General features: G+C 43.0%; 1 long non-coding RNA gene across 1 annotated transcript in view; it reads right to left on the reverse strand.

Annotated features, from left to right (window-relative positions):
* Nucleotides 1–7,409, reverse strand: part of LOC310657413 — an 83,497-nt gene extending 76,088 nt beyond the window's left edge. Inside the window, exon 1 of the long non-coding RNA XR_014501760.1 lies at nt 7,318–7,409. This is a non-coding gene — a long non-coding RNA (uncharacterized lncRNA). The remainder of the gene's footprint in view (nt 1–7,317) is intronic.
* Between the last annotated feature and the right edge of the window lie 16,982 nt (nt 7,410–24,391).

The following is a 24,391-nucleotide window of genomic DNA, read 5'->3' on the forward strand; positions in this document are numbered from 1 at the left end:
ACAGGAGCCTAGGACTTGCCAATCAGAAGGTCAGCGGTTCGAATCCCCGCAACGGGGTGAGCTCCCATTGCTCGGTCCCTGCTCCTGCCACCCTAGCAGTTTGAAAGCACATCAAAGTGCAAGTAGATAAATAGGCAGGAAGGTAAACGGCGTTTCCGTGCGCTGCTCTGGTTCGTCAGAAGCGGCTTAGTCATGCTGGCCACATGATCCAGAAGCTGTATGCCGGCTCCCTCCGCCAGTAAAGTGAGATGAGTGCTGCAACCCCAGAGTCAGTCATGACTGGACCTAATGGTCAGGGATTCCTTTACCTTTTTAAAGGCATTCTACAATGTATCTTTACTATAGCAGGCAAGTGGTGGTACAGAAACTTTACTTTTCCACCACCATTTTGTGCCCACAGAGTCATAACTTTTCAGATTGATCATGAGGCTGTTGCATCTTGTTCCCTAAGGAGGAGCAACACACTACTTACTGTGACCAATTCGCAAATCTTATCTGTTGCTTCTTAGATGCCATTGTTAGGGCAGTCAGTCAATGGTACCAGCTTGATGCAGCCTGAGGATATGGGCAGCACACACTGGAGAAAAAAGGATGACTATGTTGTATGCTCAGCCTTTGCCTTTCTTGGCTGATAACATTTCCCCAAGATGGTTTGGACAAGTGGGTGTCTGGGTAAATGCTTCATTGTGTGAAGGTATGGTCTCACAGATTTCAAAAGAGGCAGTAGTTGGGTCATTAAATAAAAAAATGTACTGGATAATTGCTACCTAGTCTTGGGCAAGGTGTTCAAGCAAGTGGTGGTCTCCTGACTCCCAATCTTTTAGGGTGATATGGAGGATCAAGATGAGAAGTTCCCAAACTTATTTGGCCTACCACCCTCTTTACAAAAAAAAATTACTCAACGGCCCCTAGAAATCTACCTTCCTTAAGCAAAGAAACAGAAATATGCAGTGACAAATATGTGTTCTTTTATGTATCTATATACAGTGGTACCTCGGTTTACAGACGCTTCAGGTTACAGACGCTTCAGGTTACAGACTCCACTAACCCAGAAATGGTACCTCGGGTTAAGAACTTTGCTTCAGAATGAGAACAGAAAATGGGCGGCGGCGGTGCAGTGGCAGCGGGAGGCCCCATTAGCTAAAGTGGTGTCTCAGGTTAAGAACAGTGTCAGGTTAAGAACGGACCTCCAGAACAAATGAAGTTCTTAACCCGAGGTACCACTGTAAATAGGCAGAGAAGCTGTGATCCACTTCCCAGTGAGGATGAAGCCAAAAAGGGTTCCCCAAGCCCAAGAAAACCCCTCACCACCTGCCAGATCCAGGGAAGGCATCATCATCATCATTTATTGTTTATACCCCTCCCATCCAGCCAGGTTTCCCCAGCCACTCTGGACTTCTCCCAGCAGAATATTAAAAACACGATAAAACTTCAAACATTAAAAACTTCCATAAACAGGGCTGCCTTCAGAAGTCTTCAAAAAGTCAAATAGGTGCTTATTTCTTTGACATCTGATGGGAGGGCATTCCACAGGGCAGGTGCCACTACCATGAAGGCCCTCTGCCTTGTTCCCTGTAACCTCACTTCTCACAGTGAGGGAAACCCCAGAAGGCCCTTGGAGCTGGACCTCAGTGTCTGGGCAGAACAATGGGAGTGGAGACACTCCTTCAGGTATAGTGAAAGGCCAAGGCCATTTAGGGCTTTAAAGGTTAGCACCAACACCTTGAATTGTGCTCAGAAACATGGTGGGAGCCAATGTAGCTCTTTCAGGACCGGTGTTATATGGTCTCGGTGGCCACTCCCAGTCACCAGTCTAGCTGCCGCATTCTGGATTACTTGTAGTTTCTGAGTGACCTTCAAATGTATCCCCAAGTAGAGCTCATTGCAATAGTCCAAGCATTGTCGCCATCACACAGTGGCATCCAACCTGGCAGTAAGCATAATAATAAGAATAATAATTATAATGATAATAATAATAATAATTTATTATTTATACCCCGCCCATCTGGCTGAGTTTCCCCAGCCACTCTGGGCAGCTCCCAATCAAGTGTTAAAAACAGTATAGCATTAAATATTAAAAACTTCCCTGATGGCTGCCTTCAGATGTCTTTTAAAGATAGGATAGCTGCTTATTTCCTTCACATCTGAAGGGAGGGTGTTCCACAGGGTGGGCACCACTACCGAGAAGGCCCTCTGTCTGGTTCCCTGTAACCTCACTTCTTGCAATGAGTGAACCGCCAGAAGGCCCTCGACGCTGGATCTCAGTGCTCGGGCTGAACAATGTGGGTGGAGACACTCCTTCATGTATACTGGGCCGAGGCCATTTAGGGCTTTAAAGGTCAGCACCAACACTTTGAATTCTGCTTGGAAATGTACATTAACAAAATAGCAACTAAAAAAATAAAAATAAACTAAGCCCTGTAAAGTCCATACACTTAGTTGGTAGAGAGTGAGACTCTTAACCTCAGAATCATGGGTTGAAGTCCCACATTGGGAAAACCATTGCAGCGGGTTGGACTAGATGATGTTCACGAACTCTTTCAACTCTGCAGTTCTATGATTCTCTCCACACCCCATGACTCAGAACACATTAAGTAGTAGTTTTGGGAGAGGCATCTCAGAACAAGGTGATAGCACTTACACTGGACTAGACAGCCCAGTAGTCTGACTCTATAAGAATGTGGGTGGCGCTGTGGTCTAAACCGCTGAGCCTCTTGGGCTTGCTGAACAGAAGGTCAGAGGTTCAAATCCCCATGATGGGGTGATATTTTGTTGCTCTGTCCCTGCCAACCTAGCAGTTTGAAAGCACACCAGTGCAAGTAGATAAATAGGTACCGCTGCGGTGGGAAGGTAAACGGCGTTTCCGTGCACTCTGGTTTCCGTCACGGTGTTCCGTTGTGCCAGAAGCGGTTCAGTCATGCTGGCCACATGACCCCAGAAGCTGTTTGTGGACAAATGCCAGTTCCCTCGGCCTGAAAGTGAGATGAGCACCGCAACCCCATAGTCTCCTTTGACTGGACTTAAGTGTCCAGGGGTCCTTTACCTTTACCTTTACATATAAGCAGTGATTTTTTTCTGGGGGTACACGGGGTACGCATACCCCTTAACATTTTGTGAATCTTAGTTTGGCTTCATTGATGGGTAATATTTCAATATGAGTAGGAAAAGGACAGTGCCCCTAAACTTTTTTTAGGAAAAAAGCACTGCCTATATGTAGCATTATATGCCAACTATGGAATCCTGAGCTGCATACTCAGTTACCTCGGCCCAATTCCTTATAATTTCGGCATCAAGCAGTGTAGGTACCTTCTACTGAAAGGTGCTATTGCCTAGAAGAAATGTGTTCCGTATCTCATTTGCTGTATGTGTTATTTAACAGATATTGCTAAGATTAAAGTTCAACAGCAGTAACAGTGACTGGGAGGGGGGAGCTTTGGAGAAATGACATCTTTTTGGCAAAAAATGAAACAGAGCTGAATAGATTAATGTTGAAAGAATGAACACAAAGATGATTTAATTGATGGAATAGGGTGAAATATTTGACAGACTACGGTAAATGTTTTCAAGGGGGGAAACCTGAGAGACTTGATAAAATTCATATTGTTCACAGAAGCAAGAGGAAAACGCGTTTTGTGACAATATCTACTTTGTAGGCAGAACAAAGGCTCTTGCCAAAATTAATTCTGTCCACACGCTATCATATGGAAACTTGAATAGCAGCCTTTAAGATGGACATACTCAGTTGTTTCCCACTCTACAGCTTTTGCAACATAATATGAAACTGAAGATGACTGGAAAATAAGAATAATCCAGGCAGATCCTTGAAACACAGTGCAAACAATATTTACTTGTAGGTTAGCAATGCACAGAAGGACATAATTCTGCACACATGTGACCCTGAGAGCATTGAGGGCTCTTTTAACTTTCAGTTTAACAAACACACTTAGGGATGCTCTTAGCGACATTCCATTGTTCCCAGAACATTTCAAAGAGATGTTTGCTCAACACTCTAGTGCTAACTCAAAACATAACATCCTGACATCTGTGCCCCTCTAGGAAGACAAATAAACCCCCAGCCCACCAGGGTCAGAGAAGTATGGAGTTGCAGTGATTCAGAATTTACACAGTGTAGGGAGAAGGCATGAAGGAGTCACAAAATGCAGGAACACAAAATGCAGAATTAAATTGTTCATTGATACATTGGTGATACATAGTCTTTTATAGAGTAAATGCAGTTACTGTTGGGTAAATCCATACTCGGTGCCAATGTTGGTCTTTCAAGACCGGTGTTATGTGGCCTCGGTGGCCGCTCCCAGTCACCAGTCTAGCTGCCACATTCTGGATTAGTTGTAGTTTCCGAGTCATCTTCAAAGGTAGCCCCAAGTAGAGCGCATTGCAGTAGTCCAAGCGAGAGATAACTAGAACATGCACCACTCTGGCGAGACAGTTCGCCTAATTAGGATTGCAGCCTAAATTAGTCATACTATACCCTTGTTGTAATCAATGGTCCTTAAGTTAATCACTGATTTGTCCCGTTGGGACTAAAGCATGAGTGGCTAACCTAGGAGCCTTCACATATTTTTGGGCTCCAAATCCCACCAGTCCCAGTTAGTACCCCCAATGGTTAGGGATGATGGGAGTTATAGTCCAACAACACATGGCTGTTGGTTCCTGCTTCTTCTGCATCAGGAAAGATCCAATTAATTGTATGGGCATGCATGCACTATACAGTTGCTGTTGGTTTGTTTATTCTTCTGACAATCAATAAAAAAAAATTAAAAAAGAAAAAAAATTAGAAAATGTTGAGGGTTTAGAAGAACATATTCATTTAACTCTATATAATTAAAAGTAGCATATAGCTTTAATGAATTTTATCCCCAAATTTATTTTCAATTATTTATTTTATAGTCTAGACATAAACCTGCTCTTTATATTTATAGTCCCAAAGTCATTTCTATTAAAGATTAATAAACCTTATTCATAAGACACCTTAAAATTGGAAGCATTAAAAAAAAAGTGTTGTGGCTGGGCCCATAACCCTGATGGAATACTTCATCTGAATTCGCCTCAAGAATCCCCAATGGGCAACACAGAAATATTTTACTGCGTCTTACATCATTCCAGCAAAGGAAATTATTCAGCACAACAATGCAGATTAATTTAAAAGTGACATAATTGATTGTGCTAAAGCTAAGGGCAGCATTCAGGACTTCTCCTGTTTAGAAAACAAAACACATGCTTGCAAAATGAAATCATTACGGTGGCCTTTTTATTTTATTGGAGAAATGACATTTTTAAATCTGTGGCTGCAGGATCGTCATAGAAACATCTAGAACAGAGATTTCCACTGGAAATGTCAAACGTGATTCAAAAGAAAGTGTCTCAGATGAAAGGAAGTCACAAAAAGCTGTTCCTGACGGAAAGTTGTCGTGGCCTTAATTCTCCTCTCCCTCCAACAACTGCTATTTACCTTCGGTGGGGGGAGCTGTCATTAATGCAAGTGGCAGTTTTTCTCACAGGGCAAATAGCAGCTGTTGAGGCAGCAGTGGCAGGGTGATTTGGATCAGAATAAACACCAAACTGGGAGGGGTGGCTAACACCCCAGAGGACAGGATCACACTTCAAAACCACCTTGACAGATTAGAGAACTGGGCAAAAACAAACAAGATGAATTTTAACAGGGAGAATTGTAAAGTATTGCACTTGGGCAAAAAAAATGAGAGGCACAAATACAAGATGGGTGACACCTGGCTTGAGAGCAGTACATGTGAAAAGGATCTAGGAGTCTTGGTTGACCACAAACTTGACATGAGCCAACAGTGTGACGCGGCAGCTAAAAAAGCCAATGCAATTCTGGGCTGCATCAATAGGAGTATAGCATCTAGATCAAGGGAAGTAATAGTGCCACTGTATTCTGCTCTGGTCAGACCTCACCTGGAGTACTGTGTCCAGTTCTGGGCACCACAGTGCAAGAAGGACACTGACAAACTGGAACGTGTCCAGAGGAAGGAACCAAAATGGTCAAAGGCCTGGAAACGATGCCTTATGAGGAACGGCTAAGGGAGCTGGGCATGTTTAGCCTGGAGAAGAGGAGGTTAAGGGGTGATATGATAGCCATGTTCAAATATATAAAAGGATGTCACATAGAGGAGGGAGAAAGGTTGTTTTCTGCTGCTCCAGAGAAGTGGACACGGAGCAATGGATCCAAACTACAAGAAAGAAGATTCCACCTAAACATTAGGAAGAACTTCCTGACAGTAAGAGCTGTTCGACAGTGGAATTTGCTGCCAAGGAGTGTGATGGAGTCACCTTCTTTGGAGGTCTTTAAGCAGAGGCTTGACAACCATATGTCAGAAGTGCTCTGATGGTGTTTCCTGCTTGGCAGGGGGTTGGACTCGATGGCCCTTGTGGTCTCTTCCAACTCTATGATTCTATGACTCTATGATTCTAAATTCCTTCCTCCTCCATGCCATGGTACCAGTCTGAATCCCCTTTCTCCCCTGCTGATATTTGCCACACAAGAGCCAAGAACGCAAAGCAGAATCAAGACCTTAGGGTCGTGCATAGATTGGCCCTTGGTCGTTGTTTTGCTCATTCAAACTTATAACCCTTCCAAGCTCCGTTCAGCCTTATGTTTTAAAAACACTGTAAATGCAGCCACTTAATTTAAAGCACTTTTAAGGACCATTCACACAGCAGGAAATAAATGAGGTCAAAAACTGCTTTATAAATAGCCACGCAGCCATTTCCAATTGTCTATGGGGCCATCAGGCATGCTGTTTCGACCGGCCCTCACCTCCGAGGAGGCCCAATTACAATGATTTAAGCATTCATGCTGTGCTTAGAGCTTTTTATGTTAAAGGACTTTATTCTATGAGAAGAGGCAGTAAAGGGAGCATTTAGTGTGTTAACATACTTCAGGGCTGCTAAACTCCTTTATGCGGTTTAATGCGAACGCACCCTCTAATGTTCACGGGGGCATGCACGGAGCAATTCCGTGCAGAAAAAGCCACAAAAATGGTCATTGGTGCAGAATTCAGCATCCCGAGAATCCAACTTTTTACTTGTGCAGTTTCAATCTGCAGGGCCAATGTGCGGTGAAAGGGGTGTACTATATTTCTAAGATACCTTTCCTGAAACAGTTCGAAGCCAGTACGAAACAATTTTAAAACACATAATATCATACAATTACACAATATAATTGTAATTAAAAGCACCGATCATTAAAACAGACCCTCCAAGTGTCCCTATTTTACAGGGACATCTCTGATTTAGAAAAGCTGTCCTAGTTCCTGATTTGATCCCATAATGTCTCACTTTTCCTTAAAGGTAAAGGGACCCCTGACCTTTAGGTCCAGTCGCGGACGACTCTGGGGTTGCGACGCTCATCTCGCTTTATTGGCCGAGGGAGCCAGTGTACAGCTTCCGGGTCATGTGGCCAGCATGATTAAGGCTCTTCTGGCAAACCAGAGCAGTGCACAGAAACGCTGTTTACCTTTCCGCTGGAGCGGTACCTATTCATCTACTTGCACTTTCCTTGGAGAAGTGTTGGAGGGTATGGAGTTATCCAACCCCCAAGCCATCTGAAGGCAATTCTGTACAGGGAAGGCCTTTTTTTAATGTTTACTGTTTTATTATGTTTATATATTTACTGGAAGCTGCCCAGAGTGGCTGGATGTGTAGGGTATAAATAGTAAAATTAACATTATGGAATGGTCTGTCCCTATTTTCATCAGAGAAATGTTGGAGGGTATGTTAAAAGCAGCAGTGCCAGGTAGATTGCCAGCAAACATGCCAGGACAAAAAGAGGCAACAAAGTTGTGCTAAGCCACAAGGGATTTGATATGTCAGTGCTCTGTTCACAATGGTACTAGATTGTGACCTATGTAAACTAAGGGAATACATGCAAATCTGCAAAATTCACAGAATTCAGGCTTCTTGGTGCAGGATTTATTTGACAGAGAAATTTGGTTATTTTTTGCACATGGCACACTGACATATGCTTATAATATCCCAGAGCACCATGGTTACAGAATTAATCATATAAGGCCTCTCCTCCTTCCGGAGGGGAGGTTTTGTGAGCAGGAGACGATTCCCGCGTCACGCAGGGGGCAATCTGCCCCCTGCCCCATTCACATGGCTGGTGCGCCACGCCCCCGGTTGAGCACCCAACCGGGGGGCTTGGTGGGGGCGTGGTTTGCTGCTCAAATACAGCTGCGCCAGCCATTCCGCCCATTTCCTCACCTTTTCGCATCGAGTCACCCACCCACCACTCCCTTTAGGGCTTAGCTTTTCTCATGAGCTTGCTATGGACCTATGGTTGGTCACCCAGGTTGCCCAGGGGGCCTGGTAGGAATTTTTTTCCAACTGGCAAATTGGCACTGGCCTTTTGGGTATTTTCGCCTACCTCGTAGCAATCGTCACAACTTTTTTGGTATTTGGTGGTTAGGCATTGGAATGTCTTGTTGGTGTGTGGAAGGGCAAGGTGTGGTTGGTTGGTTGGTGGGTATGGTTTGCCAATTGGTGCCAAAGAAAGACAGAATTTTTTTTATGGATGCAACAACAGCAGCAAGAATACTCATCGCAAAGTATTGGAAGACACAAGAACTACCCACTTTGGAAGAATGGCAGATGAAGGTGATGGAATTAGCAGAAATGACTGGCAGAATCCGAGACCAGGGAGAAGAGCAGGTGGAAGAAATTTAAAGATTATTTACAGAAACAATGTAAAATTAATGTATGATGGAATGATGTTGGATTGAAGTTAAGGGGTTTATAGTAACAAGGTTTGAGGTACTATGGAAAAATGGAATGTTAAAGAGAGGGAAAGGTAAAGTTAAAATATTAAGATAGAAATTGAGATAAAAGTAAAGAGGGAAAGGATTTGCTGAACAAACAATAGCATTGGAATACAAAGGAGGGAGGTGTGGGGAAGTCCAAGAAACAAGCTAAAGCAATAATTGTTCTGAAAGATGAAATTGTTTCTTAAATGTTGTTATTTTTGTGTTTGTTTTTGTTTTTGTTTGGTATTGTTCTTTTTTATTTTCTTTTTTCTGTTTGTATTACATTGTGAAAATCTTAATAAATATTCTTTTAAAAAAAGAAAGGTGTGGCCATCGCCTACCCCTTCAAATTTGGGTATTCCGTTAAAGGAATCCGGTGGTCGTGGATCCTGTCCGATGCCTGTGTGGCAGGGGGCCATGGCACGACCCTCGGTGACATCAGGGGAGAGCTTATACTTGTATTAGCATCAACAGGCTCCCCCTACAGGGGGTTAACCCCTCTTCAGACTCACCCCTCTCCGAATGGGTGGAGTCAAATCTTCCGTGGTCCAATGCCTAAGCCAATACCTTCTCACATGCTGTGAACAATAAAGTTGTGGCCTTTTCTTGCCCATTAACCTTATACACTGTGTCCACGTGTCTTTATTTCTCCAAGCAGAGATCGGGTCCTCGAAGCACAACTCACATATTTTGGAACACAGAGAGTTAACTACCAAGCACTGTCTTGACTTCTTACCTGAAGGGAAACTTCATTGAAAACATCTTACGTTTGCACAGCTTCAAACAGGGACCAATTGATGTGGTCACTTGTATTGATTTGTGCAGGCATTTGATTTAGCTGATAATTATTTTCGTTTGCGGGAGATAAAATAAAAACACGCATGGCTTTCTTCGAGCAAATCTGATAAACCTTTTTATATCTGTGTAACAGAAAGGCAGTTAATCATTGACAATCAAGGAATTAGATTGAACCAGTGTGAAGTGGCATACACACAAAAAAAGGAGGTTCTATGCTGCAATCCTAAACACATACATCTATGAAGTGAGTCACACTGAAGCCAGCAAGAAACTTCTGAATAATGTCCTTAGGATTCTGCTGCAAGTCAATATTATATTTGACGTTCTGAAACTGAAATTGACCCCTCTGCCCATCAATTCAATCTGACCTGGTTCAGCTGCAAGTTCCTCAGGGAGAATTCACAGGCGCACTCATGAACAGGTTCATGTGGGAAGAGACAGTACTTTAAGTATTTAGGCATCAAATGGTTTGGGGCCTTTGAAACTATCACAAGCATCTCACCTTTAGCCTGGTAGCCTATACAACTCCATTGGTATTACAGGGTTCCAATAAACTGATCTGCTCAGCAGCCAATTTTGCCCAAGCTGCAGCTTCTACACTATATTCAAGTGCAGGCACAATTGTTATACGGTGCCCAATTAGGCCCCTTCGCCAACTGCACTCCAGTAGAATTGGTGCAATCTAAATTCCTAAGATATGTTCTACAAGTACAGTGGTACCTCGGGTTACATATGCTTCAGGTTACATACGCTTCAGGTTACAGACTCTGCTGACCCAGAAGTAGTACCTCGAGTTAAGAACTTTGCTTCAGGATGAGAACAGAAATCGTGCTCCGGCAGTGCGGCGACAACAGGAGGCCCCATTATCTAAAGTGGTGCTTCAGGTTAAGAACAGTTTCAGGTTAAGAACGGACCTCCGGAACAAATTAAGTACTTAACCCGAGGTACCACTGTACCTAAATATGTCTCCAACACAACCATACGCCTCAAAACTAGATACATAAAAATCGAGGCCAGAGTGTGGCTTGCCACTCTTAATTACTGGCTGAGACTAGCCTTCCTTCCAAGTGGCCTTGCTTCCCTATTATAGACAAATTTCAGTCCACATGGAAACGAGCAGTGGAAAATATAATAACAACTTTAGGATTCAATCCACAGATCCTACTCAACATGGAGCATGAACAAGCAAAAAACAACATTAAACAGTGTGTGGTAGATATAGAATAACAGATAGACCTAGCCAGCATGGGGCTGGTCCACTGTCCCTCAGACCTTATGGGGGGATGGACTATATATATATGATTAGTGGGCGGGTGGGTGAATATATATTGGGGGGGGGATTGAACAAATTCCTATGCCCCACAAATAACCAAGAGATGCATTTTAAATATAAGGACACACTTTACTCATGTAAAAACATGTTGGTTCCCAGACCGTCCACAGGCTGGATTTAGAAGGCTATTGGGCCAAATCCAGCCCCCGGGCCTTAGTTTGCCTACCCATGCTCAAGAAGCAAGATAAGAAATAAACGTTGAATCTAGCCCTGGACTCATGGCCAAGGGAACAAAAAAGACAGATGCAGAATGAGGACTGTGAATTTGACTGTCTTTCTGACTGAAGAACAAGGCCAATAAATGGGGCACATCCATTTTAGGTTTTGAAGACGGTTGGGAGAAACCCACCTAAAAGAAAAAGAAAAGTTATGTATCCTATGGGCATCTTGTGGTACCAGATCAGGACTGTGGGCAACTGGACTCAACTCCAGACTTTTGGAACGTGTTCTGACCTCAGTGACCCTGTGGTTAGTGGAGGGAGTTAGCCGTTTGATTTAGTTTAGAATTTCTTTGCACTGCTCCCAGATTGCTATTGAAATAGGACAGCCAAATTAAGGAGCATCTCTCACAGTTCTTCCCTCCAATAGTTGTCCAAGTTTCTTATTTTTTTTCCCTTCAGCCTCTGGCTTTCTTCCTTCACTTTATTACAGAATCTGCCAACCTTTAAATCTCAGGAAAGCACGAAATGCATCACATGGATATAATTTTCACATATTTTCAGACAATTCTTAATAGGTATAAATACTGCATGACTCAGAAGCAAGTCAAACTAAGTTTTAATTTGTAGAAACTGACATGCCCCATTTTATTCCTTTCATTAAAAAGTAAGGGGATTAATATTTAATTTTCAACTGTCAGCAAATCCATTATAATTTCAGAATTTGACTTGCTTGTTAATTCTAATACTCACGTGCTGCTAATGTTCTCCTGACCAAATCTGGTCCATCTGGTATAGGCAAGCATTCAATGACCAGAGATACCACCTAAGTTGTTTTTATACATCATTGTATTGAAAGCCAATGTTCTTATTTTCTTGATCATTACAGGCCTGAGATGTTTTTCTCCATTACGGCCACCGTATAGCAGGATCAACATATATTTTATGTGTTGGGTTGTTGTTTTTAAGACTCAAAAAGTACTTTGCCACTTCAGCATACAGTCGAAAGTTAACCCCATGTCTTTTCATTCTTCGGGTTTGATTGGAGTAATGTATGTGCCATGAGGATACCCTGTTCAGAAGTTTCAGCTGATGAAGAAACTTCCAGAGAAAAAATAATACCATGTTACTGCTTATAAAAAGATAAATTGTTCAGAAATTGTCCTTTCTCCAGACCTGACTGAGATCTGCTTAGCTCTCATATGCCCTCATATGCCCTTAGACCAGATCAGCCAAAAGAACTCAACTATACCTCTTGTATAAAGGCAATATCACAAAGATATTTTTAAAAGGGTATTATTAGGTCTTTCTTCTATACGACTTTCTTCAATACAACTCAATGTGCCTGAATCTGAACATTTTCTATAGCAACTTGGCTCATCTAGCTACACGACAAAAGTTGCACCTTTTCTTATGTATGTATGTATGTATTTATACCCCATCTTTTCCCCTGACAGGCACTCAAGGCAGCTTACAGATAAAAACATCTAGTTTGGTCCTCAAACACCCATAAATCTTGCAGTTTGATACAGGGCATGAATGAAAGTTTGCAATGTGGTGTAGTGGTTAAGAGCGGTAGACTCGTAATCTGGGGAACCGGGTTCGTGTCTCTGCTCCTCCACATGCAGCTGCTGGGTGACATTGGGCTAGTCACACTACTCTGAAGTCTCTCAACCCCACACACCTCACAGAGTGTTTGTTGTGGAGGAGGAAGGGAAAAGGAGATTTTGAGCCACTTTGAGACTCCTTCAGGTAGTGATAAAGCGGGATATCAAATCCAAACTCTTCTTCTATTTCTTCACATGAAACCCACACTGCTTTCGTGACAAAAAGAATTCAAATCAGAATATAACAGCCTGTTGAGCTTTACAACCATCATAACTGGAAAAATGTATTGGCAAACTTAAAGCTTATCCAGACAACATTAAGGAGTACATAGAGCCAATAACATAGACATAAACCCTGTAAATGAAAGCCATTCTGCAAATAACGATCTCAGCATGTTTATAAAGTAAGAATTCATCAGGTGTGGAGGGGAGACACTGATTAATAAGACTATTATTTTTATCGATCCAAATAATTTCAGTCAATTAATGAGCTTGATTAACACCGCAGCCCTGACAACAATGAATAACTGCTTTTAATCCAACAAAATCTGGAGGCTCAAAGCTTTCCCACACCTGTTGCAGGCAAGGGGAATGTTTAATGCAACACATGTTGCCAGCAATACAGACCTTATTATCAGCCTAAGCTGGAGAGTCAGGAGCCCTTTGAATCTTTAGAAGTTTCCCAGGCTCTAAAATGCTGAGGAAATGTCCAGTGATACAGATTACTGTATCTGATGACAGAACACCTTGAAGAGAGGCAGTATCTTTATCCACAGTTATTCAGACTAGACCCATACACATTGTAGGGCCACCTCACATCCTGCAATTGATGGCCACAGCAGCAGGCAAATTTAGAGAAGCTTATTTAATTTATCCACTCAGACCTCCCCCAAACGCACAACATGAATGGGGTTCCCAATCTGTATTCTGTTCAGTCTAGGTGGAGAAAGGAGGAGAAGGAATGGCAGTTTTGGCCTCAGTATCATGATAAAGTATCCCTCCTCCTCTACAAATGAGATCCAGATTCCTTGTCACTCTTGTTAAATCACCCTGCTATTCTTTTAAACTCTCACCAACCGTCTCTTGTGTTATATTACACAACAAAATTGAGTATGCTACGCTTTTTATGAAACTAATCCTAAAGAGAACAGAAGATATACGGCTTGGCTCCAAACAGTTGCTGAGCAAGATTCTTCTTCTGATGATTCCACTTTATAATGTTCTCTTAATCCCATCAGAGAACATTAAGTCCTTGGTGTTACACTGTCGTCTGATTTATCTACGGATAAAACAAAAACAAAGCCCAAAGAACACACACACATTTAGTTCCTTGCAAGAGCTCTTTTTTATTATTACTTTAGAAATATTGCCAGCCTGAGACCTTTGGCTCAATGTGAATGAGGGAATGATCAGGGAAAAAGTGGTAAACATCTTTGTTATTTCAAGGATAGATTAGTATAATTCCCGGTGACATTCAGGGAACCCATGCTCCATGAAGATGATCAAATGCTTACTAGTGATAAGGGAAGAACACCAGTGATTATTTTTCCTCTCCTTAGGCTGCAGCCCTGAACAAATTTGCTAGGGAGTAAATTCCACCAGACTCACAATGGGCAATTGAGATGCTGAGTAAATGTACAGGATTGCACGATAGACTTTTGGTCCAGTTTACATTTAAGGGCTATGAAAATGGATGTAGTCATCCCCAGACATGCAACCCAACCACACTAGCAACGCAGAAGCACCATCTCAAAAGCATATACTTTATCATTTGCCTATCTGAGAATGAATACAGCAAAAATAACAATCACAACCTCACAGGGATCTTGGAAACATACAGGCTATCTGATCTTGCCCTAATTTGGGGATTTAATAAACACACATGAAGTAACCGGCTGTACATTTGAATAAATAAGATATACTGTCCGTATAGTTAAAGCTATGGTTTTCTCAGTAGTGATGTATGGAAGTGAGAGCTGGACCATAAAGAAGGCTGATCGCCGGAGAATTGATGCTTTTGAATTATGGTGCTGGAGGAGACACTTGAGAGTCCCATGGACTGCAAGAAGATCAAACCTATCCATTCTGAAGGAAATCAGGCCTGAGTGCTCACTGGAAGGACAGATCCTGAAGCTGAGGCTCCAGTACTTTGGCCACCTCATGAGAAGAGAAGACTCCTGAAAAAGACCCTGATGTTGGGTAAGATGGAGGGCACAAGGGGACGACAGAGGATGAGATGGTTGGACAGTGTTCTCGAAGCTACCAGCGTGAGTTTGACCAAACTGCGGGAGGCAGTGGAAGACAGGCGTGCCTGGCGTGCTCTGGTCCATGGGGTCATGAAGAGTCAGACACGACTAAACAACAACAACAGCAATTCATTGTATTGAATTGTAGATTTCAACAGAAGTAGCTCATTAAGTTCAATGAAAAAAGTAGAAGACCCAGTGGATCAGTTCATTCTCTAATCAGTTTATGCATAAGGTCCATATATGTGAAAGTGTCTATTCCACCTGGCTGTTCATAGAGTCCAACAATCCACACGAAAGGTTGTTACAGTTCCATAGAATCCTTTCACAGAGTTTAAGACAAGGATTTCTGGAATATTAGTCTTGTTTCGCCGTCCTAGGCTTCATCAGTAGTACAAACTCATATATGATATCACAGGACAGTGAATCATATAGCATAGTAGTAGCTGGGGATTGCCAACCCAACACATGTGGGTGACAAGACACCCATTAAGACATTTATTGTGCCCATAGGCAAGGCCCCCAGACCCTGAGTTTTATTTTTTTAAGTCTCTAGCCCTCTTAGAAAGAATTCCATTTGGCATTCAATGCAGGCAGGACTGGAAGCCATTTGTGACTGGAACCCTCAGCGCTGTCAAAATTCAAAATGTGCTCATGTGTCCCTGTAAATTAGCGACTCCTGCCCTAATACATACTTCATGATATAATCCAATCAATAAGGAGTTTGCTACCAATGAATTTTAGGTGAGGAAATATTCTCCCAGACAATAACTGATTTTATTTTTCTCAGAAAGGAGAAATTGTTTAGGCTGAACTACAGATTATTGGAAACCGGGAGTCTCTTGGGAGCTTTGGGAAGAACTGCCCGAGTCCAAATTTGGACTAAGAAGGATGCTTACAAAATCTCCCCCACCCAAATAGTTTCCTGGTGGGGTTCCAAATTGCCTGTTGTTGCATTAACCATTTGCCATTTCTCCATTTTCCCTTTTTCCAGATCCACTGCATCTGCTGCTTATTCTGGCAGATTGTGCCACAGGATTAGCCCCTAAATCTTAGAAGAACTTCAATTTCAATTAGAAAACCTTCATTTTTTATATATTTTTTTACATACACAGAGCTGTGAGATGAACAAATAAAATCCAGGTTCTGCACCAAGGTAACATAGATTTTGTAATAAGGAAAGCTTGATTCTACCCTTGTATACTTTCCGTAAACATACATGATTTTCCCTGCTGTGTATAATTAACTGGGCATTTTTATTATTACCCCATTTCTACTGGTTATAGGGAGGACTAATGAATTAAGGCATGGCTCTCTGTCCAAAAACCTTTCCAGGAGCATAACCACTTCCTGAGATTTCACCAGATGTTGCCCACACACTTTCAATAATCTTTCCGAAACAATGAGAGCTTAGAAATCTTTGGAAAAAATCAAAATGAAAAAATAGGGTGCCAACTTTATTACATGTACAGACAGTTGCAGCATGAACACACAGCCTTGCTCAGTGGCAAAGCTACCTGTTCCAGCGCCAAAAGCGGCGTACATCCAGGGGCGTGGCTGGCGCATGTCCCAGGGGATGTGGTGTGCATCCCAGGGGGCATGGCATGCGTGGGGGTGCGCGGCAAGCGGCGTGCATCCTGGGGTGTGTGGGGCGAGCGGCGAGCGGCCCGGGGATGTACGGCAAGTGGCGAGCGTCCCGGGTAGCGGGGGCTGTCGTGATGTCACCCCCCTCCTGGACGGCACTGGGGACGAACCGCCTCCCCGCCCCCTTCATCTGCCAGTGGCCTTGTTTCTATACACATAGATTGGTCGTGCAATAAGTTAATGACATGGCACACCCAGCACCATTTAAAAGAACTGTATGGGCTTTTTCAACCAAGGCAGAGACAACTTTGCTATTCCTCCCAGAGCGAAAACATCATTGTATAAGCTCAATGGCATATTCAATGTGCATTATTTAGTATTTGCATTCTCAGTGTTCCTTTTCTGAACAGCAATGCAAAGTTAATTAAAAACATTCCCCGTAGAGAAAACTTCAGTTTCATCTACAATTTCAAACAATTAATTAACTTTTGCATGCTCTCAGGTAAGTCATGCCTCTTGCTGTGCAGATCATTTTGCAGAGATGAACACTCTTATTGGTGCCCCGGGAACATGTCCCAAAGGCAGTGAAGTGGGAAATATGCAAAGTATACAATGAAAAAGAAACAATGGCCTTTTATGGTGCTAATGCAGAGGTGGGGAACTGGTAACCCTCTGAACATTGTTGAAAATTCCAAATTCCTCCCCAAACATTGTCTCTGGTGCCTGGGGTTGATGGTAGGTGGAGTACAAGAACATCTGGGGGGGTCTCCCAGATGCCCACCCCTACTCTACAGCAATGTTGTTCCTTCTGTTTCCTATAGCCTTTGGACACGAGTGTTGCTGTGGTCTAAACCACTGAGCCTCTTGGGCTTGCCGATCAGAAGGTTGGTGGTTTGAATCCCCCCAATGGAGTGAGCTCCCGTTGCCCTGTCCCATCTCCTGCCAACCTAGCAGTTTGAAAGCATACTGATGCAAGTAGATAAATAGGTACCACTGCAGTGGGAAGGTAAATGGCGTTTCCATGGAATTAGCTGCTCAGCCCATTCCTACCTACAGCCTCTCCAAAATATGCAGACAATTTTGAATATGAATATGAACCACCTCCCTTATGTTTTCTGCAGCACTAGTGCACGTTTGCATTTTCTCTTATATTTACTGATATGCTGCTTGCATTCCCATGTAGGACTATTTATTAATGTTCATATTAGGGAGAGAAAATATAGCCCACTAGCTGACCAGAAATCTAATACCGCTGAAAAGAAAGGAAAAACTCTTTTGAAGAATGACTCTCACAGGGGACATTAAAAGCAAAGGAGAAATTGGTTTATATTTTGATGGGATCTGTTGTGCTCTGCAAAGCTCCATTTGTAAGTTTATGCTTTCTCTTGGGAGGTCATAACACTCGTTGTTAAGTACATTTGTACTCTATAAAATAATCTTCAGATCAGATTCAATCAATCAGTCAATTTGTAGAGAAGCACCGTAATACAGGGAGACATTTTCTAAGATTTGCTTTGCAGTGTTTATTGCAAGTTCACAGTAATAGTCCTACTGTGACTGGTCAAAGCCCACAGAGCAAAGCATGAAACCACCAAGAGACAAACAGAAGGCCAGCTCAAAGTAGTACAGGATCTGGGAACGACTGTGACTGCGAACGACTCTCAGATTGACAATGAATGCTACAAACAGCTTGGGGCCAGAATACTGAAAAGGTCATTTCATCCCCTGAATACCCACCCAATCACTGTGTTCTGCGGGAGAGGGCACCCTGCAGGTGTCATCTGATCAGGTAGGAGGTCCATTTCACTCAATATCAGAATCAGACACTTCTTGAGTTTGCTGTACACCACTTAGACACTATTGCAATTGACCAGTATAGAAGCTTTTGGAATAAATAAATGTAAACTATGGATATTTATTTGGTGCGGGCTGTAGCCATGGACATGCTATGTGATCTGATGGTGAATTTGGGTGACCCAATGCAAAAATCCTGAGGATCCATGTGGATCCATGCTTTCTAACCACATTTTTGTGCCATTGCGGCCCCACGTAACAGTGGGTATGTGATTTTTTTGGTGCAGGCTACAGCCATGGACATGCTATGTGATCTGATAGTTAATCTGTGGTGACCCAATGCAAAAATCCTGAGGATCCATGTGGATCCGTGCTTTGTAACCACATTTTTGCACCACTGCAGCCCCAGGAAACAGTGGGTGCTTGATTTTTTTTGGGTGCAGGCTGTAGCCATGGACATGCTATGTGATCTGATGGTGAATTTGGGGTGACAAAATGTAAAAATCTTGAGGATCCATGGGCTTTTATCTCCCCCCTCCCAGGCAGCCTCCTTTATCACTAGCATCTCTTATCTCTCTCCCAATCCCACTGGTCAGCTGCTTCCTTTCAATACTCCCTTCCCTCTTTCAAAAAAAGAAAAGAAAAGAAAAGAAAAGAAGAAGCATTATCTGCTTTTTGCCCCTGGGCAATTCGGCTCAAGGGACCATGCATTCTCTCCATAAGATGCACAGACATTTCCCCTTGCTTTTAAGGAAGAAAAAGGTGCGTCTTATGGAGCGAAAAATACGGTACATGTTATCTTCCGCCTGTTCTGCTGTTGAGGACTTCTTGGATCATTCTTTGTCTAGCTCTTTCCCTTTGTCCTTACCTCCTTGGGTGACCCTGCTGGGAGTACGAGACTCCCGACGGCTTTGCTCACAAGAATCATAGGAACGTGGAAGCCCACTCACCATGACAAGCTGATGATCCAGCGAGTGAGTAACCTGACTAGTATGGCGAGGCAAATACCCAGATCAGCCAGATGACAGCCAGATTCAGAGGAGGATGATTGTGGCTGCTTCTCCTGCCCTTTGTAACAGGTACCAACAGGGACCGCCGGTAGTCAGGGCATCTCTAAGTGCACAACGATAAGAATGTTAGACACAGTCATATAAAAAATTTACAGGTGCTGGAATGAAACCCTTTTGTTTGGCATGTCACTTTTTATTAAACATGTCACTCCCCCCCTCCACTATCTCACTTTTACTTTTTTTTCTGAGTGAAAGCAGTATAAGGAGAAGCATGGTACTTGTCAGCTTGCATTTATACCCAAGCATTTACTCCGTCCTGTCTAATAACAGACTTTCTGATTGATTTTTTTTAGCCACAGTAAAATCATGCCATCACAATACTGTACTGAAACACTGAGGCTGCAATCCTGAACACATTTACTTGGAAGGAACACATTACACTTGAAGTAAGTGTATGTCTGAGTAAACCAGTGGACTGCAAAAATAGTAAGGCATGGCAAGGAAGTTGATGTGTTTCCTGAACAGGTGAACAAATCCTCCTCTATTTCCCCCCCCCCCTATTAAAATTATATGATCTTCAGCATGAAACCATGAGATTTACAGGAAGTGGAAAAACAAATAACGTTGATATGATTCTTAACTGTTAACTCCAGGTATTGTTTATGTGCGTTTGTGTGTGTGTGTGTTGTCACATAAAATCTCTTTGTTAATCACAGAAAGACTGCATATTGCTAGAATACCCAGTTGATTCACAGTGGATTTCTTCAAGTAGAAACTGGCCCAGCTAGTATCCATGGCAAAGGGCAGTTTCTGCACTCAGTGCAAACAATATTCTGGCAAAGGGCAGTTTCTGCACTCAGTGCAAACAATATATACTGTTCTGTTATCCCCATAAGAGTGAATAGCAACAATTCATTTACATCAGAGAAATTCTAGGGCTACATTAAGTGGCTTAACAGGGATGGGAATCAGCCTTCCCCTCGACTTCCTAATGCCCGTCATCAAACCCCAACGTACTTGCTTACCCTTGCTTCTTTATCTCTGAAAACCAGGCCTGCGCAGTTTGTGACCCACCAAGCTGAACACAATTCATTAGCTATGAAGCATGTTCTGTTCAGGGTTCAGTAAAGCAGTCACCCTGGCACTGCAAAAGCAAGGGATTATCAAGTATCTGGCAAACCACAGTACACGGGTGGTAATAGGAATGGGGAGAAATTAATTTGTTTTTCATGTGAACTTATCTGATTTGCACTTCCTGATAACAAGACACAAACACAGCTTTCCTTTGAAATTTTGCAGTTGAAAAATGTGTACAGAAATTCACGTATTACGGAAACATGCACACCGGCACGTATACATTGGTAAAAATAATGCTTGAAAATGGATTATATTAGGGGAAATTACTTGAAAGAATGTGTATTTTATGCAATTTTCTCTAGGTCTCTAAAAATGAGCAATGTAGATGACGCAAATAGTGGAAAGTTTATAACCCTAACATAAGATGTTCCTTCGTATTCGCCATTCACGTAATCCTTGGAAAACAGATAATGGGAACATTAAGTGCATTAATTTGAAAACCAGAAACTCAGGCCCATTCAAAAATGATGCATAGTTCACATAATGTTGCATTATGAATTCCATGAGCTGCAGAAGTGTAAACCTCTGTCTCCAATTAGAATCAGAACCAGAAGATATGTAATTTCAAGTCTATCTTGCCCACCCAGCTTCTTGGGACAACATATTAGAATGCACTGGTGATATTTAACAAGCTCTATGGAATGGAATAAAGAGAATAATAGAGTAGCAGCCGGTGATAACAATGGTGTCATCCTGTCATAGGATCCTGGTGGTATAAATCATTAGCACTTTGTTTTGCAAGGTAGCTTGTTTGTTTGTTACTTTAAAATATCTGGATTTTTAAAATCTACATCTAAAATTCAAAAAGCAAGACACACACACATAAAAATAGATATTTTGGGATTCTCTGATCCTAGCCTACCTGAGCTCTCCCTTTCAAGTTCCCAAAGCAGAAGCAATATTGTTTGTTTTTCACGGTTCTTTGCAAAACCATTTTTGCCCCGACGGAGAGAAGGCATGCAGTTTTTACAGAATTAGATGAGCACATAGCCAGCAAGCTTTGGTTAGCAGGACCTCCCCCATGAGTTATAATTTTAATTGGCTAAGGAAACAAAGGCACTTGACAAGAAGCCAGCCTATTGAGGGCCCTGTTCCGTAATTATCTTTTTCTGGAGTGTCATTTTGAGAAGCCAAGTGAGGAGGTGGGCCAGCCACTCCATCTTAAAGTGGTCACCACCAGCACTACAAATTATACGTTTTCCACATGTCTAGATGAAAGCTTGGCAACTGGGCACAGAACGAGGCAAGACTTATCTAGGTGATGGAAAATAGATTAAAGGTATGGATCTTCAGTCATGGATTCTTGACAACAACTATATACCCAGGGGACACTAACTTATTTCGCCTGTGGGCACATGTGCAAACTGGTGAAACCTATTAGCAACACACTACAATAGATGGTGACTATAAATTCAGTGGGGACCCCACAATTGCCAAGGAAGGCATGTGTGGGCCTATGAGTGTCCACGGGTGTCATGTCGATGACCCCTGCATACATTTACCTGGAAGTAACTCCCACTGTTCTCAGAGGTTCTTACATCTGAGTAGACTGGTGCAGAATTAAGCTACTACTAAAGCGCTGTGGGTTAAACCACAGAGCCTAGGATTTGCCGATCAGAAGGTCGGCGGTTTGAATCCCTGTGACGGGGTGAGCTCCCATTGCTCAGTCCCAGCTCCTGCCAACCTAGCAGTTCGAAAGCATGTCAAAGTGCAAGTAGATAAATAGGTACCACTCCAGCGGGAAGGTAAACGCCGTTTCCGTGTGCTGCTCTGGTTTGCCAGAAGCGGCTTAGTCATGCTGGCCACATGACCTGGAAGCTGTATGCCGGCTCCCTCGGCCAATAAAGCGAGATGAGTGCTGCAACCCCAGAGTCGGTCACGACTGGACCTAATGGTCAGGGGTCCCTTTATTTCTACCTAAAGATCCACAGCAGGAGCAAACCAAGCTGCGAAATGAGGACAGGTTCAAACATTGTTTATGTAATGGTTCGAGCTAATGAGGTGAGTGGTGTAGCCCCTGTGGTGGGAGCAAAACCGGCCTCTCACCATACGCCTGCATAGCCCAATCTGCACTGAGAAGCATCTCACAAGGTGTATATGAAGATGATTGCTGGTGGATATCTTACTGTCATTCCCCTAAGACTAATTAATGCTAAGTATCTACTTGCTTGGAGGGATACGGTGGTGCTCTGTGGTCTAAACCATGGGGTTTCTTGGGCTTGCTGATCAGAAGGTCAGTAGTTCGAATCCCCGCAACAGGGTGAGCTCCCGTTGCTCGGTCCCAGCTCCTGCCAACCTAGCAGTTCAAAAGCACGTCAGTGCAAGTAAATAAATAGGTACCACTGTGGTGGGAAGGTAAACAGCGTTTCTGTGTGCTCTGGTTTCCGTCATGGTGTCTCGTTGTGCCAGAAGTGGTCATGCTGGCCATATGACCCAGAAAGCAGTCTGTGGACAAACGCCAGCTCCCTTGGCCTGAAAGCGAGATGAGTGCCCGAACCCCATAGTCGCCTTTGACTGGACCTTTACCTTTAGCTACTTGCATTAAACATAGCAGAGGTTTTGAGGATCAGTTAGGCATCTAGGGATGTGGGTGGCGCTGTGGTCTAACCTACTGAGCCTCTTGGGCTTGCTGATCAGAAGGTTGGCAGTTCAAATCCCCACGACAGGGTGAGCTCCTGTTGCTCTATCTCATCTCATGCCAACCTAGCAGTTCAAAAGTGCAAGTAGATAAATAGGCACCGCTCCAGCGGGAAGGTAAATGGCATTTCCGTGTGCTACTCTGGTTTCGGTGTTCCGTTGTGCCAGAAGTGGCTCAGTCATGCTGGCCACATGACGCAAAAAAACTGTCTGTGGACAAACGCTGGCTCCCTCGGCCTGTGACTGGACCTAACTGTCTGGGGTCCTTTACCTTTACCATTTTTTAGGCTTCTACTTACATGATCCATTATGCATATTAGTTATTGCAGATAAATTCCACTGTAGCAGCTATTATGGTGAGGCAGAAACCACTAGAGTTGATGTGAGTATGATTCCTTTGGGTCCATGCTCATTGCTCAGAACAAAGCCAGAATCAGCACCTAGTCTCAGGGTATGTTCAGAATTCCAGTTGAATCAAGTCTCTCAGCAACATCAGTTTTGAGCAGTAGAACTGAGCAGAATACTATGTATGGACAAGCAAGTGTTTGAAACACTAGTATTTCAGATATGTCTCATTTGATTTGAAGAGAAAACTTCAAATATCTCCTCTGCTGTACCTATGCAATCCATTTCAGTGCAGTTTACTGACAATTTACCAGCTGGGAACATGAAGTACCCAAGTGAACTCTACAGGTTTAATGATCAAAATGCTGCATAAATGCCTCTGTAACTGCTTTATGGATGTAATGATTGGAAAATGCACCTGAGCATCAAACCAGAACAAGGTCTTCATTCTGCTTTCTTTGCCAAGGTGCTGATCCTCTAAAAGGCATGCTCAACTTCATTGGAATATAGTGAAAACTGAAGGGCTCTGGACCACACCGGCAGTCACGACATCTTGCAGCATAAGGCCCTCGGGCTAATGGGGAGTAGGGGACATGCACGTAGCTCGCATTATCTATCATTCTTGTCGTTCATATAGTTAAATCGATCTGGGCTGCATTTGGGTCATATTTGCAGTTAAATTACAAGAAGTTTCATCAAGACCTATTATCAAAATAATTCTTTAAGGGAAAGGGTGACTTAAGGCCTTCCACATGTCGTTGGATTCCACCTGTCATCAGTGCCAGCCACGATATGCAGGAGTGATGAAAGTTGTGGTCTATCAACATCTGGAGGGCCACAGATTAGCCATCCCTCTTTTACAGCGTGCAAGGGTAAAAATTATCCATCACAGGAAGGAGCAATCTTCTATGTTTCCATGGGAATCGTGGTTCAGCAGTTTCATAGGCTCCTTGATGAGA

This window comes from Podarcis tiliguerta, assembly GCF_965153285.1.
Source record: "Podarcis tiliguerta genome assembly, chromosome: 9".
In the NCBI taxonomy this organism is placed as follows: Eukaryota; Metazoa; Chordata; class Lepidosauria; order Squamata; family Lacertidae; genus Podarcis; species Podarcis tiliguerta.